At 46.1% G+C, this 15577-nt stretch overlaps 2 long non-coding RNA genes across 2 annotated transcripts in view; one reads left to right on the top strand and one right to left on the bottom strand.

The window, feature by feature from the left end:
- LOC140216107 (uncharacterized) overlaps positions 1-15577 on the top strand; it is a 291638-nt gene that overhangs the window by 2141 nt on the left and 273920 nt on the right. The gene's annotated exons all lie outside the window — the stretch shown is intronic.
- Positions 1834-4915, bottom strand: LOC126542010 (uncharacterized). Its single transcript, XR_011892522.1, has 3 exons — positions 4619-4915; positions 4270-4449; positions 1834-2091 (listed from the first exon to the last, which is right to left on the bottom strand). It is a non-coding gene; the product is annotated as an uncharacterized lncRNA (long non-coding RNA).

Genomic DNA, 15577 nt, shown 5'->3' with positions numbered 1-15577 from the left:
TACGCGGTAAAGATGCATTAATATGCCGAACAAAACTGAATTTTCTTCTGAATAGCCGCAGGCTGCCCGTTCCGAAAGGAATAAGAGATGGCTGCCGCCGATCGCTGAGGCACTGGCTACTCGCACCTGCCGGAGAGCACGGGTTTATTTGCGTGTAATAAAACTTTTTGCGTGGCCGTGTAACGTTTCGGAGAACTTTCGGCACGTTTATGACCTCGTTATGCTAACTCTTCTTTGCTGAGGATCCGTTTTAGCGTCATTTTTAAGCTTCCGTTGCATGCCACCGCGATTGTCGGCGAGCCACCGCAAGCTCAGTAAGAGAATGCGGACCAATCGCAGACTCCGGCAAAACCCTCTTCATCCGGTTATCTATTTTCAGGATTTTCAGGGCACTGGCTCGGCTCCATCGAATCCCTCTCCACTTGAGCGTGTTCCTCGCCTCTTGTGAGCCAATTAGATAACACAAGCCGCTCAATGTAGGCACTGCTATTCGTTTTTCAAGCAAACAAAAGTGACCTCCTATGAACGAGGGGAGCGTTTGATTGTTTTGTTCAGATAACCCTGCGGGTGACCGCCCGATGCTTGCGTCGGCGGTTACGCAAATTTGACGTCAGGAGATTGGAATAAAAGTATATTGGCCCCTGGTTATACGGCCCCTGGTTAACCACGCTGCCTTTCTGTGCTCCCTTTCTCTCTCTTTCTCTCTCTGTCTCGGACACATCGCGATTACCACGTATTAAGAATTCGGCAAGTGTATAAATTATATGGCACCATCATCTTGTATAAGTCGATTAATAACCTTATACTATGTAATATACTACGCCTAGCTGAACTTGTTAAAATAATAACGCGACTATGCTTGCTCTAAAAACCTAATTTAGCTTTTAACTTCAATACAAACAAATGTTGGCAAACAGTCCAACTTTCGAGCGTTACATTTCGTAGTAATCTTCCGACTTAAGTTAACTGATCATCATCACTAGCCATCTGTAAAAGGAAAGCATTCTCTTTTTTAATAATTAATTAATTTTTATTTCTCACATATGCAGAAACAATTGTATCCGAACTCACTAAATGTGCATGCAAGATTCTTGTTTGTGCCATATTACATCCCGTTAGGCCTTAGACCCAGTCTGTAGTCCCAAATTCATTATTCACCTTCAATGCTTTAGCTTTAGGAGTGTCAAAGGGACAAAAAAATAAAGTGTGTGTGTGTACTGCTGGTAGCTAGTCACGTGTTAGAGGTAGAGAGAAGGCGGGAGAGCTTAGAAGAGAATATATATATATATATATATATATATATATATATATATATATATATATATATATGTGTGTGTATGCTGCTCCGGACCACCGTCAGTTGCACTGCACTACTCGAAGCGACAGGTCGTGTGTCAAGTGAGCTGAGCTCCTGAACAACACTTTACAATGTGGGGAACGTGCACTTAAGTCATGGATCCGTGATTTCAGAAAGGTGCGTCGTGATGCTAGCTATTTCTTAGCTCTTTTTTATTATCATGTTTGCAACGTTGGTATTATTTTGCATTATTATCTCTGTATTAAAGATGTTACTTTGTATTGTTCCCTATTTCATGTATTGTTTTTTTTTAATAATATTCCCACCATGGTCCGCCATAATGATTGTTATTTTATCTACTGCCTAACAAGAAGTGCATTTACATCCTTATCCTCGGGTACCTCCTTTGGTATCTTCATTTATGTATTATGCATTATAGCAACTCAGTAAAACATGATTCTGATTCTGATCTATATGCCTTAGGAATAACTAATTTCTCACACTTTTCATCCAAGATTTGAGGTGTAGCCGTAAAACTGTGCTGGTAGGCTAGTTGGTTTATGAGCGCGTAAGTTATGGGTAACAAATGAATGGGAAGACGGGAAGACGGGAATGGAAAGCATATGATTTCATACAACCTTACCCCGTAGACGGAGACACCGACGGTGGTATAGAGGATGTGGACCAACGCATTTCTCGCGTCGACGATTTGCGACCCCATTTGCAAAGATTCCACGTACGCGTCGACGATATCTATGCACAACTTCTCGAAAGGCTTGCTGAGAGCGTACTTCCTGCGGTCAGATGAACACACCATGATTAGTGTAAATTGTTATGCGGAGACTAGCACGCCGTTTAAATGGTACAACGATGCGTGTTAGGGTGGACGACATAATGAAGTGCCATAAGATGCAAAAGTCGTTGCGCCTTTTAATGATGTTACACTGCTGAACACATGTTCAAAGGTTCGCTTCCCCGCCATGGTGACGCATTTCAATGCGGGCGTTCCGGAGAAAAAAAAAAGAAAAGAAGACACTCCTATACCTATATTGTGTTTTCGGCACCAATCGATTATGGTAGGAAACGGAAACTTGCAGATGTAGTATAGCTTCAAAAGGGATGCGTTCAGTTGTAATTAAATGTTACGCACCTTAAAGCCAGCACAGCCACCTTGCGAAGCGCATTCCATTGTGGGTTATAATCCTCGAAGAATATATCATGATGTCCCTGTGTTTGCAGTTTACCTAAAATGCGTAGCAACATGAAAAGCAAGAAATTGACGTTTTAAGAAACTTAAGAATGATGAGGAATAATCAGGCCAGCTGGCACTGAACGTTAACTCTTCATGGTGCGTTCAATTCGTGAGAATCATGATCGACTGTCGATGCATGTGTGAAACCTGCGTAATTTTATGCCAGGGTGCTTGAGACTCCGCTGATAGCAAGCCAAGGTGGTAGAATGACTCTTAGTGCATTTGACGATGAGTCATTATAGTTACAAGCTAACGAAATATTTTAATATTGTAGTCAGTCGTGCTACGTTTCTTATCAAAAGAAATTGAAACACCCTGCCGAATCACATGAATTACATGCACAAGTTGTTTATTTGAGGGAAGTAGTTCAAGAAAGAAAACAGAATAGAAAGACATGCCCCACGTCAAACGTCACGTAAGATACGGTATATAGTGCCTTCAGCAAAGCTGTACTCTGTGACCATACGTATCACTCAGAGGTAAAATGAAAATAGTTTAGGTTAACAGAATGTTCAATTTACCCTGAGTTTAATGTTTGGGCTCTATTCCTTGCTACGACTGCACAGAAATGACTTAAGACAGGCCGCGGCCACAAATGTGGGCGTCGTGAGTAAAGGGGTTAATTTCAGATAAACAGAAACGGTAACACTCAAGTAGTCGGGGATGCCACGAATGTCAGAGCCGGTTTTAGATTTCTTAATCGCTTATTGAACCACCAAGTCGCAACCACTTCCACCCGCCTGCCTATCGTACTGTAGTGACGCGGTATAACCAGGCGACATTGGTGCGCTTTTGGATGACGTCCTCTCGAGTGAAGTGAAACTGAGGACTTCATAAGCTTGATTACACATTTACAAACTCCGAAAGAAACTGTTTTAGAACGCACGCTTAAAAAGGTAGATGTGCCTATATAGGCGTGTGGGAAGTTTCATCTCGAAATCTCTACGCGTTCTTCTACATCTGCAAATTTACAATAATTTCTCTGCTCTAAAAGTCAGTTTCGAGACTTTCCCCGCAATTTAACAATTTCTTGTCACTCCACTAATTACTGCGCGAGTTTCATATGTAGCAAGCATATTTTTGAAGCACAATGCGTCATTACAAAAAATATTTTAAACCGATACACTTAGCAATTACCGTACGCCAAGCTTTAGGATACTCAGAAAGGCCCTAGGCGCTCCGCTATTAGTTTGATTCTCATAGTATATATCTCTGATATGTTTACAACTTTCGAATTTTGCCGCCGCGTTTTCGAGTTATATACTTTGTTCATGCAAGGTTTCTTACTACACTCAGCAGATTTTTCGCGGCAATTCTATAAATCCTGTAATTATAGGCAAGGGCAAGGGATCACAGAAAGCGACGTAATTTACCCCAATGCACTTAACTGACGGCCAGCCTTGTTAGTTTTTCAATGCATCGTCCTGATTACCTCCCCCCTTTACCTTTGTGCTCAGTTTGCATCGCGATGCAACGTTTGGTTCTGCACGTTTGCGCATTTGCACTTACGTATCGCTATTGCGCGTCTCAAGTGAACGCTGACACGCGAGCATTCGAGTCTTTTAGTGCTCCTAGTTACAATAGCAGATTTCTCTTCCACGTTTTATAGGTATCGCGTAACAATTCAACTAAACTTCGTCTTAAAAGTTAATCGTTCTTTAAAGTTTTCTGTTAACATTCTTTCTTTCATAAGTTTGCGCGGAGGAGATCCAAAATTTACCCAGGTTGGTTGGAATGCGTCCGGCGAACTCGTGCCTGCGCTCTAGAAGTGTCTCGCGAATCGCTTTGTATGTATTTAGAACAACCGTAGGCTTATGGGCCATCCACAGGGTGAACACTTCGCCATAGACCTTCGACCACTCGCCAGCCTTAATAGCCAAGTTGTTCACTTTTCGAAGAGCTGCAGTCGGGAACAACCAAATGAACGTTTGCGCCTGCATCACACAAGCAACAACGAAACTTCGGCTATTTGCCTCAAGTGCATTGTTCGTAGTGATGTTATGAAAACGACGGTAAATTAAATGGCACTTAGAGACAGCTCAAGAAAAGTGATCTGTCACGGTACTTACTTAGCAGGTTTCCAACCACCGGCCATGGTAACGATCCCCTCGGGTATTTAGAAACGTTGTAGTAGAAGCACCCCAGGAAGTAAGATATTGCAATGACCAGCACCGTTGCGGTCCACCACCAGTCCTTCAGAGAGTAGACGAGCATGTGCAGTAAAATGTTATTGGCCACGCTGTTCAGGAAACCCTGTGCAAATGAAGAGGTCTGTACTGGACGAGAAGGCCGTTTAGTACAGGCTTCATTGGGAACACCAGAGTATTGATGTGTTTGAAGACAACGGCTTAAATATACTGGTAGAACTTGTCATTCCGGGCATTGCGGAAAAGCCGTGCTCATAGTTTCTAGAGCTTGGTGCACATAGTTAGCTTCATCGAAGCTGTACTAGGTGCAGGTGTAACGCTGCGCAGGAGCCTCTTGTAAAGTTGTGTGAGGAAACTTACCTGATTGTCAACAAAGCACGCTGAATTTATTGATGGCAAAATAAAGACGCATACCACGGGTGATTCCGGTTTTTTATACTCTGACCAAAAGGAAGAAATTATGACATAAAAAATGTGCATAATCAATCGACGATGATGTCAATGTATGCAAATAGCCGAATTCTTCAGGAACACTACTCGCTTTATTAAAGGAATGATGCGCCGGAAGGGGCACATTTGTTACAGTGAGGATATTTACGTAGCGTTAGTTGTTCCATTATGTAATTCCGTAAACAGTTGACCAGCACATATGTAGAAGCAATATAGATGGCTGTATGTACAATCCGATTCGTCATATGTATGCTGCCTCCAGCAGCGCGAGAGTTGGCGTGGAAGGCGACCTGCAAACCTTCTGACACCCCAACGCCACTCGGACTTGGGGCCAAGTGCCGTATAATACGGCGGGCCCAGGACATCGCGTGGCTCGCAGGGGCCCTGGACTAAGGGCTCCACCCTCAGAGGACTTCCACTCTCACTTAGCAGAATAAGCTTTTCTTCCTTTATATCACTCTCTCTCTCACGCGCCTTGACGGTCGTAAAAAAAAAAAAAGAAATCCGCCTCCATTCCACCTTGTGATCGCGGAAGTACAGCGAAGCAGTTGCCGGTGTGAGGCAAGCGCCGCCACCGCGAGAGGTGTACATCACGCGCGCACACGCGTGTGGGGATCTGCTGCATGCATTCTCATTCTTTTAAGCCCTCCGCCAAGTACAAGGACATTATTGAACTAAATGAATACTTGAAAGTAAATAGCGTCACAAATATTCGTAAAGTACGGCTTACATGCTACAGACACGATAGATTCGGATTGTTATTTGAATATACGAGAAAACATAAACAGGCTTCCCGGAAACAGCTGTGTTTGTTTATAAATGTTTATTTCAACACGAGACGATACGAACACTGAGACGGCTGCCGTTTAAGGCCTCTGTGAGTGGCCGCGACCGCTACGTAATGTTACCGTTAGCGCAGCATACATACTCGTTCTTCTAGGCCCTCCGCTTAGCGCAAGTGCGTTATTGAACTAATTGAATTTGTCAAAGTAAAATGCGTAATAAAATTCGTAAAGTACGACTTACACACAACCTGCAGACATGATAGCATCGAACTGTAATTCGAATATAGGAGAAAACATAATTCTGTTACGCGGAAACACAAACACAAAGCCTCCAGCTGCTGTATTTCTTTTTTTTTTTTTGAGCCCCGCGCACGCGGTTACGAGAAATCCCGACCAACGAGAGGCTAATAACTTCGCTGTAAAAGCTATTACAGATGGCGTTCGTCGCCAAACGCACCCCGCAGCTCGGTTGCGCGGGAGCACGCGCCCTTTGCATCGACGCCTTTCTGTCCGAGGTGAAAGTCTGACCACCACCAACCGCCAACGAACGACAACAACAAACGACCGCTGCCCAGGAAAACGCGTGAAATAGACAAAGAAAGTTATTCGTTTGATTAACTAAACGCATACGTGAATTATGAGCAAAGAGCAGCAGCTTCCTCTCAAGCTATTACCGTATCCTCAGGAACCGAAGAACCACATTGGACAGTTTTAGATAAGGGGACGCAAGCGGCTTGCGTGCGCAAGAGCTAGGAACGACGGTACTGCGCATGCGCAGACCTAGACGTATGTGTCTGCGCATGCGCAGTACCGTCACCCCTAGTTCTTGCGTACGCAAGCCGCTTGCGTCCGCTAATCTAAAACTCTCTATTGCGTTGACTGCCATTTCCAGTGCGTTATCGAGACCAGCGAAGAGAATGCGGCAACGTGGGGAGAAAATAAATGTACGCAATAATGCGCAAATCCGTACAAATTGAAATGCCGCAGTGAATATTTACACTGGCACATGAATAAGGGAAGATAAGAAATCGAAGGAATGTACAATGAAACACAAAAACATAAATTTTTCGCTATGTAAAAGATACAAACCCAAAGATTCTCCTACTGACTTTTTGGAACCCAGTCTCTTAGTACTTGGTGGCAGCACTGGTATATACACTGTTGCGAATATTGGGCCTGATCACGTAATTCAGCGGAATACAGGGCGATTCAGGTAAATGCGTGTAAAAAATTAAACGTACGGAAATGCAAACGTATTAGTAACGCTTTGTTCCCTTTCGGGCAACTAAGTGTATTTCTTTCTTTCTTCAACGGCCAAACTTTATTAATTTACAACCATAATTGAACCAACTTGAAAGATATTTCCCCACGAGCTTGCACGAACCTCGATCATTCAAGTTCGCTTCCGAGAACATGTTTGAATAATTGAAACGTAACCCGTACAACAGAGAAGCTTTAGCGCTTATTTATAGGGGAGGGGGTGCTTAATCGACAATCAGACTGAAAGGTGGGCTAGTTGGTGTGACTTCATTGTGGAAAGTTTCGAAGTTTTGTGCAGACAAGTTGTCAGTCTGCACTGGTCTTTGTGGCCTTTTCTTGTCTTCGTTGAATGTGCGCAAAACTTTCCACAATAAAGTGTTTAATTCATTTCTCTCCTTTATGACAGTTGAGGCTCTAATTTTTCTTGGCTCTAAAGCGCACGAGATCTCAGAATACACCTTGTGGTTAAGCGCTTCGCGCAGAGACATTTTCGGCTCATACGTGTTCGGAACTATCAAATTGCATTGTACAGACACTGAATGTATTAATAAGCTGCAAGTGAAACTGGCGGTTAGGGACGATCGTCACGAAGATAGTTTGGGGGCTTCATAGTCCGCGCCACAACGTGCTTGGCCAGTCCGTCAATAGGAAAAATAAAAAAGTCGCAGTTTCGTCCGAAAGGCGAAGCATCGATAGGGACTGCAAATTAGCAGACAGTTACACGAAGTAAGGATAATAGTTTTATCGGCCGTGTAAACTTCGAAACATTCGCTTACTAACTGAATTAAAAAGCATGGTGTCAGCGCGCAGGCAATCATTAAGCCGTCGAACTCGATGACCACGGACACTCGCTGTCAAAGCGATGGCATGAGCAGGCACGGCAGCAACAGCGAGCGAAGGGACCAATTTCCTTAACCTGCCTGGAAGTGACCTTTGTGCTGTCCATCACTTCAACGCAAACAGCGGCGAGAAAACAGTGCGCGCAGAGTTGTGAGCCTCTGCAGACCGCTTTCAAGATACGGCGTGCGCTACCGCGCAAAGTACGCAGTTGCTGGAGTAGTAGAAGCCGCACCCCACTCCCTCCCTCACTGCCTCCACACTTTCCTCTGTTTCGAGCGTGAGATTCAGCCGCGATCATCAGTTTCCTCCCTTGCGCCCTGTCGCGAAATACGCAGTTGCTGCCGGATCCCAACGCCGTACCCCTCCCTTCCTCTAAACCCCCCACGGTCTTCCGCGCGACGGAAGACAGACGGCGGCGCGTTCGCTCTCCGTCTTCCTCCCTCGCGTGCGCCAGATGGAGCCGCGATCGTCGGATTCCCTCGCGTGTCCTCACATACGACGCGTGGCGACTGTGTTACCACCCATGGACTTTGTATGGAACATAACGGCGACGGCGACGGTAAAAATGCACCTGGACTGTCCATATAACTCCTATCGCACTAAAAAAGCGCCAAAATAGCTTCAAGGGTTGTCGTAGGCTCTTTATCCCGCTAGGCACGACACAGCGTGCGAGGCAACTTCTGCGGCGCAGCAGGAACAGCTGAAGAAACTGCCAGCTTTAGCCTCATTCTTTTCGTCCACGGGCAAGCCTGTGCTCCTCCGAACTCGCTCTGCAACGGGCATCACTATCGAAATAAAGTTCAGTTGTTTTGTTCACCTCAAACGAAGCAGTCGGTTCTTTTTCGACCTACCATAATTTCCTCAACAGCGCCTTGGCAGCTATTAGACGTTTCACAACGCTGGCGTATAGGGTGCCTCGATAGTGCCACTGCTCTACGGCAGCGCTGCTGTCGTGGCAACCAATAGGCTGCCACGACAGTATTTCTTTGCTGCGCTCCTGTCGAGTTACACTTTAAGCCCCTGGAGAAAAAACTCAGTGCCCTTCCATTCTGTGAAAAAGCATGACCAGCGAAGCTGTGTATGTGCGCCCCTAAATGGCAAACTGCACCTTAGCCGCGGGTCGGTCCGGCATTGCACTATCGTCGGGATCGGCCCACGTATGGGGAGTGCTTAACGCCTACTTCACCTCCGCCGCGGGTCGGGCCGGTATTGCACTATCTTCGGGATCGGCCCACGTATGGGGAGTGCTTAACGCCTACTTCACCTCCGCCGCGGGTCGGGCCGGTATTGCACTATCTTCGAGATCGGCTCACGTTTTTGCTTGCCACGCCAACGACACAAAAATTTCCTTGGACGGTAAAGGCATACAGCTTCTCTGTAAAAACTAAAGTAGCGCCAACTGCGCCCCTTCGCCTCTGCGCCCTCTCCTAGGAGCTGCAGCAGCTCCTCTATGGTATCCACAAGGAAACTACGGACGCGAGAGCCATGAGCGCGGCCAGGTTCGACTGGCGCGCGCTCGCTAGCACGGGAGCTGCGTCTTCGGCGTCCCTCGTCCCAGGGCTTCGCTATCGTTGCCTAGGCGCACGTGCTGCGTCCCAAGTGGACAATCAAGATGGTGCTTGCTCGACTTTCCGAAAGCATAGTGCGTCATGTTTGAAACCGTGAGCTTTCTTAGCGTCGCCGAGCTTGCCCGCGAGTCCATTTGAAAGCGCTGTGGCGCTGCTTTCAAGAGTGCCAATGCTGAGAGCGTCTGCGTTTAAACGCACTCGCGTCTGTCCCTGCTTGCTTGTGCGGATGGTTTTTTTCCAGTACAAGCGTTTAGCTGACTTAAATCTTCTATACATCACTTCCATGACACGGTGTACCCCTAAAATAGCGAACAAGTGGCAACCGCACCATCGGCATAAACCTGTGAGTTTAAAGCCCCTGAAAAAGAAAGGATTCTTTTTAAGGGGATTTATGTCGTGCATCTACACACAGTATGAGCACTTCTGTAAATTGACTGATTCAATAGCGCATATTTTTGCACTTACAGACACGAAAAAAAAAAAAAAAAACATGCTACTTGCGTCTACATACCTTCCACTGTCGAACTCAACGTTACCTTATCGCATTTTTTCCTTCTTTCGAACCTCTCCCACTACACCGCTCCGAATCGTGCCGCCCTGATGTTCCCTAGCGGGATAATTGCACAAGCCCAACTTTCCGGCTGAGGGCCTTGCTCGACGGGCGTCGAACCTCGACTGACTTGATTTACAATCTACAAAACGCACGAGAGAGGAGATGTCCGCACATTGACACGAAGGGCGTTACTTTAGTTTTTTTTTTTTTTTTTCTAGGGCTTTTAGCAGGGGGGGGGGGGACACTCCGTATACATCCCATTGGCCGTTTTCGAGCAGACGCTCTTTCGACGCTAGCGCCAAGGTCCCCTTCAGTTACGGCCCTAACCAATGGGCGACGCATTAAGCAAAATGGCGGCGCACATGATTGTTTACGTTGTCATGGCAACAGCAACAGCAGCTGCGCGGCACCTCCTCTCCCAAACGTTTTTCTTTCCTTTTTGTTTTTATTATGCCGACCCGCTCCACTCCCTTTCCCCCTTTCCCCCATGCCGCGCGCGCCGCTCACTTTTTTTTTTTGTTTTTACACGTAAGTGGCGCGTTTTTTCTTTTTTAAAGCGCGCTTGTTACCGCGCGCCACGCGCCAGCTCGCAAGCAATGCGCGCGCTACCCTGCGCATTGGCATTGCTTGCGAGCTGGCGCGTGGTGCGCCGTGGGCTACGCGTTGGCACGCAGGCAGTCTTGCCCATACTTATATTATACCAGCATGTGCCGGGACATAAAAAAAATTCCACTTCCAACACAACAGATGTTTAGTCTCGCTTTATCGACTTCGTTTCCGAAAAGAGATTTTTCTTACAACGTGGTGTGATACACGCTCAAAAAATGAGCAAAAGTGAGAGGTGCATGACATATACAAGAGTACTAAAGACAAAAGTTCACAGATGGTGAAATAACAAAAGAAAGTGCTAGAAAACGCGAAGGCCATTTCATGTACACTCATATAAAAACGAGATTTTTATATAACGTCCTCAAGACCTAAATGTAGACGAGCTCCTGATATGTGCACTAAGATATTGCACAAAATTGGACGACGTGTATGACATAGTCATGACAACTATAAAAAGGGAAAACTCACTAGTAATGGCAAAAACAATGACACGCAAAATACCTGAAAGATAGAATAAAATGCTAACATTGTTTGATTGAGAGCCATACCAAAAGAAAACTTACTTATAAATCTGCACGAAAGTATATGAAATGCTTGACATGTTCATTACTGCTGAACAAATTGAAAAAAACATGGCAGAAAAAAATAACATTGTAATAAAAACTGAAACACATTATCACATTATTTTGCACTTGGCCACAACTTGAGTAACGGTGGCAAGGGGAACAGAAGACAGTCGGCTTTTGCAGCAGCACAGAGAAAACATTCGCAGAAAGGCTTATTCCTCAATCAAAGACCAGGTAAAACAAGCCAACACGACTTTTCTTTCTACCCGAATGCAATGCTTAGCAATAAAATTACGTCACTTAAGGCACTAAGTCGTACCTACTGGGCTCTCCCTTGTATAATAAACACGAACTGCAAAAATCTGCATGTAGGACACTTGCAATGCTCATGCCTTCCAGAGGAAAAAAAAAGCGTATCATGCCTACACATGAAGGTTCTTCGCGCGGTTTTCCCATCGGGGGTTACTGAGATAGTACACTAACACTAACAGTAATTTATCAGCTGTTAGTTGGTTTGTAGAACGTGATACACAGAAAAAGCACTGAGGGCGGTATGGAAAGCTGGGTAAATTACTGAAGTTGCAGAATGAGACTTGGCACAGAAAAACACAAGTCACAGACCAGGTGACAATGAGGAGGAACATCTATTTGTCAGCTTTCTCTACCGGGAAGAGGCAAGTGTAGCACAATCAAGGCGCAACGACGTCCGGAGCCTCATGGAGTACACAAATGGACAGGGCTGTGTTCGTGTACATGCGCCTTCTGATGTCCTTGGGTCTGAGCGCTCCCCTGTTGCCTTTAGGCACCCGGAAGAACCTTGCAGGACTTGTTTTTGAGGTATTTGTGCACCACTGCACGATGCACGAGCGGTACGAGTCGTGAAACGGGTGAAACATCGCGGAGCACAAGCACACAGCTATCGAGGACCACAGAACTGACGAAACTAGCCACGTCGGTCAACGCACAGCAGCGCACGCATCTCGATGACAGTAGATAAAAATAAAGCGTTACGTAGCGGACTAAGCAGCAGCCGGGCCGGCGGGGATGGCACGGCGGCGCGGGCGCGTAGACAGTCGAAAGTGAGGGAGTTGAGAGGGTATTACGAGAGAGGGTGTAGGGAGAGGAGTTGAGCGGGGGGAAGGGCTTGGCCACCTGGATCGGCGCGCGTGCGCGCGACGATCTACGAGGTCATGCAAGGGAAACGGATTTTTGCGTCGCCCATTACAGAGATGGCGCCAATTTCCTGTGCCACCGGAACCGGGGAGTGTCCCCCCCCTGCTTTTAGTATCCCAGGCATCCAAGGCGCCCTACACTGGCGTGAAGAGTAGCGGCGTTGCAGGCGTCGCACCAGAATGATGTAACACAGAGAAACAAGGAAAAGCGTCAGCGTTTGTAGCTTGAAGTGTGTTTCGTTCAGCACGGTCTACGCACCATGGTGTGGTATGAACACAGTTGCACTGCCAGTGGAGACAAGTCTGAGTATTCCTTAGGGCAGAATTCACTTTGGACAAGCAAGCAAGCAAACAAACAAACAACACAGCTGCACAGCAGGAACGCTTATAGTTTGTGCGCACAACGCTCGTGAAAGCAGCGGAAGGTAGAACTGGATGCGCTGAAGAACCGATTCAGCGAAGCCTCAGGGTGTGTCCACATGGCTTCGTCCTTTTTTTTGTTTTTTTTTTTTTTGTTTTTTTTTGCAGGAAAACGCCCAGCGCTTCTCTCGCGTCTCTGGATACCTAACCATAAACGTGCGAGCCGTGCTTACACCGCTGATAAAGGAACTGACCGGCGGCCCCAAATTGACTACAGTGTCCACATTGGTACCCGTATACACAGTACACTGCATTTGTATACTTCCTGATTCTCCCTATCAAAAATATCACCACCCATGTACTCCATACAGGGGGTTAACGACCGACGCTGAAACGTGCAGCCCCGGTGTTTATCACTGAATCAATCCCAACGGTTCATTAAACGACGGCTTGGTAGGCTGCCGGATCCTCGGTACACAGTTGCTGCTTGCGCTCGGCCGCACGAGCCTGTTCTTGTGCCCGGGATGCTGCATAGGCACGGCGTAGGCGAAGCTCCTTCCCGATTCTGCTCGCGGCGTTGCTTATCTAAAGCTGCCTGCTCCTCAGGAGTGCGTATCACGCGTGGCCTACCCATTTTAGAGCCGGAAAGAAACTGCTGCGCGCGCGCTCGGCTGCGACGGAGAGCAACGACGTCACGACTGGCGCAGGCGATCGCGCGCCTCTCTTCCCGTTCTTTTTTTTTTTTTTTTTTTTTTGTTGCGCTGTAGGAGTTTTCGGCGTACAGGCGATATGACGGACGGACGAATCAGCTAGCCATATACAGCTTCGCTGTAATATAATTGCTATAATTGCTGCAACCAAAAACTTGGTTAGCACATTTTCCGCCGCCCCTCGTTGCATAGGAAAATGCGCAATGCTTCTTTATTAGAATCGGCCTTCTCTACTTTAAAGGATCGAACGGTAACTTTCGCGTAAATTACGAAGCAGGTCAGGTATTGCTGCTATTAATTTAAGAGGCTTTGCAGAAGATCTATATGTCCCAAAGCAGATACCTGCAGAAAGCCACGTAAGTTAGACACCGTAAACGCTGTAGTTCCAACTATTTGCTGAGCCACTTTTCGAAGAGAAAGTAGCAGACATTTAAGCTGCCGTAATACTGCTGCCAGAAGCGCACAGTATATTTCAGCAATCTGAAAGGTTCATTTAGTCATACGCACGTTCGTGAAGTACAACAACACGATGAAGACAACCAACAGTCATCAGTGAACGGAACTTACTGCATAGCAGCACTTGTTAACAAGTGTTTTATTACTAAACAGCTGCTTCTTGGTCCCCAAATAATTTTGTCCGCATGAACCAAGCGCATGTTTCCAAACAAAGGTAGCCCTAGTGCACACATGGATGAACTGGTGGTATCTGTGCCACTAACTTCGATTGTACTAGTTGGTCGCAATTGTATAGCGCCTTTTTTGAGGATGTAAGTTTATTCATGGCGCCGTAAACGCTGGGAAAGATTTGGAATGGATTAGTTGCTAAGGATTGCGAAATTAAGAATAATCAATGTTGTTGCGCTGACTGTTGGAGCTTTCTCTGTCACGAAATTTTTATTCCCCAGCACTTTCCAGCATCTTTCTTTGATAGAGGTTCTTCTTAAGCTGTTGTCACAGCCTTGATGTACTTTGATTTAGGTGCACGTTGAAGAACTCCGGGTGGTCCAAACTTCCGGAGCCCCCCACTACGGCGTGACTCATAATCAGATCGTGGCTTTGGCACGTGAAACCGTATAATTTAATTTTGAACAGCCTTGATTTGCCTGAGCCAGCTTTTTTGGGCTATTCATGGCAGCACCGCTGCTCTTGTGATATGTTCATATCATTGCAGAAATCGATTACTTATAACGCGACTAGAATCAGCAAAGACTTAGAGGTGGTACTCCATGGGTATGGACACATTCTTTCCTAATTTTTATGGTTTAGCGGTGCCGTTTTCTGTATCGGGCCATACAAGAACATAGTACGACATCGCTAAGATAGCACTTGTCTGCATTGTAGTCCGAGCTGTAGGAATGCTTTGTCGGCTTCTACAACCTTGTTCCTTTTTTTTGTCCTTAGGTGCTGCACTTCCAAGCTAGAACGTGTAAGCATAAAAGTAATTCTGTGTCCAAGAAAATTCCTGAAATGACACATGCACTGTAATACTGATCTAGCACTTTGAGGTAGTGTTGAGTAAAACGTGATCTGCAAGCTTCACTAATGGTAGAAAAATTCCCATTCTATCAAAACAAAGTGAAATGATATTAAGTGCATGTACGAGTAACGATTGTTTCACAGACCAAAGCTGGAAAACTTCACGGAACGCATCAAGTGAAATGTCGATGAAGTTACTGTCATACATTGGGTAGTCTTTCATAGCCCACGTAGAGATCTCCGAATCTTGCTCCACGCAGGGAGAAAAAATAAGTGATATGTTGACAAACCGGCTCACCGCTAACTTTCCCAAAAGGTAGTGCACACACCTCGGTTATCCACATAGTCGACATTTAGGTCTGCCTAGCTACAGCTATTCACGCTGCATGTTTCTTTATTTGAATTTTTTTTCGCTATTGAGGTCGGCGCAAACTACGATGTCGGCATCAACAAGTGCCAGCCAGATGCGACTGGAGGTTTGAGAACGCAGGCGATACAGATCGCGCTACGTGAGCGATATGAAGCTAAGCGC

Source organism: Dermacentor andersoni, chromosome 2, assembly GCF_023375885.2.
Source record: "Dermacentor andersoni chromosome 2, qqDerAnde1_hic_scaffold, whole genome shotgun sequence".
NCBI classification, from domain to species: domain Eukaryota; kingdom Metazoa; phylum Arthropoda; class Arachnida; order Ixodida; family Ixodidae; genus Dermacentor; species Dermacentor andersoni.
This window is presented reverse-complemented; position numbering and strand designations above follow the sequence as displayed.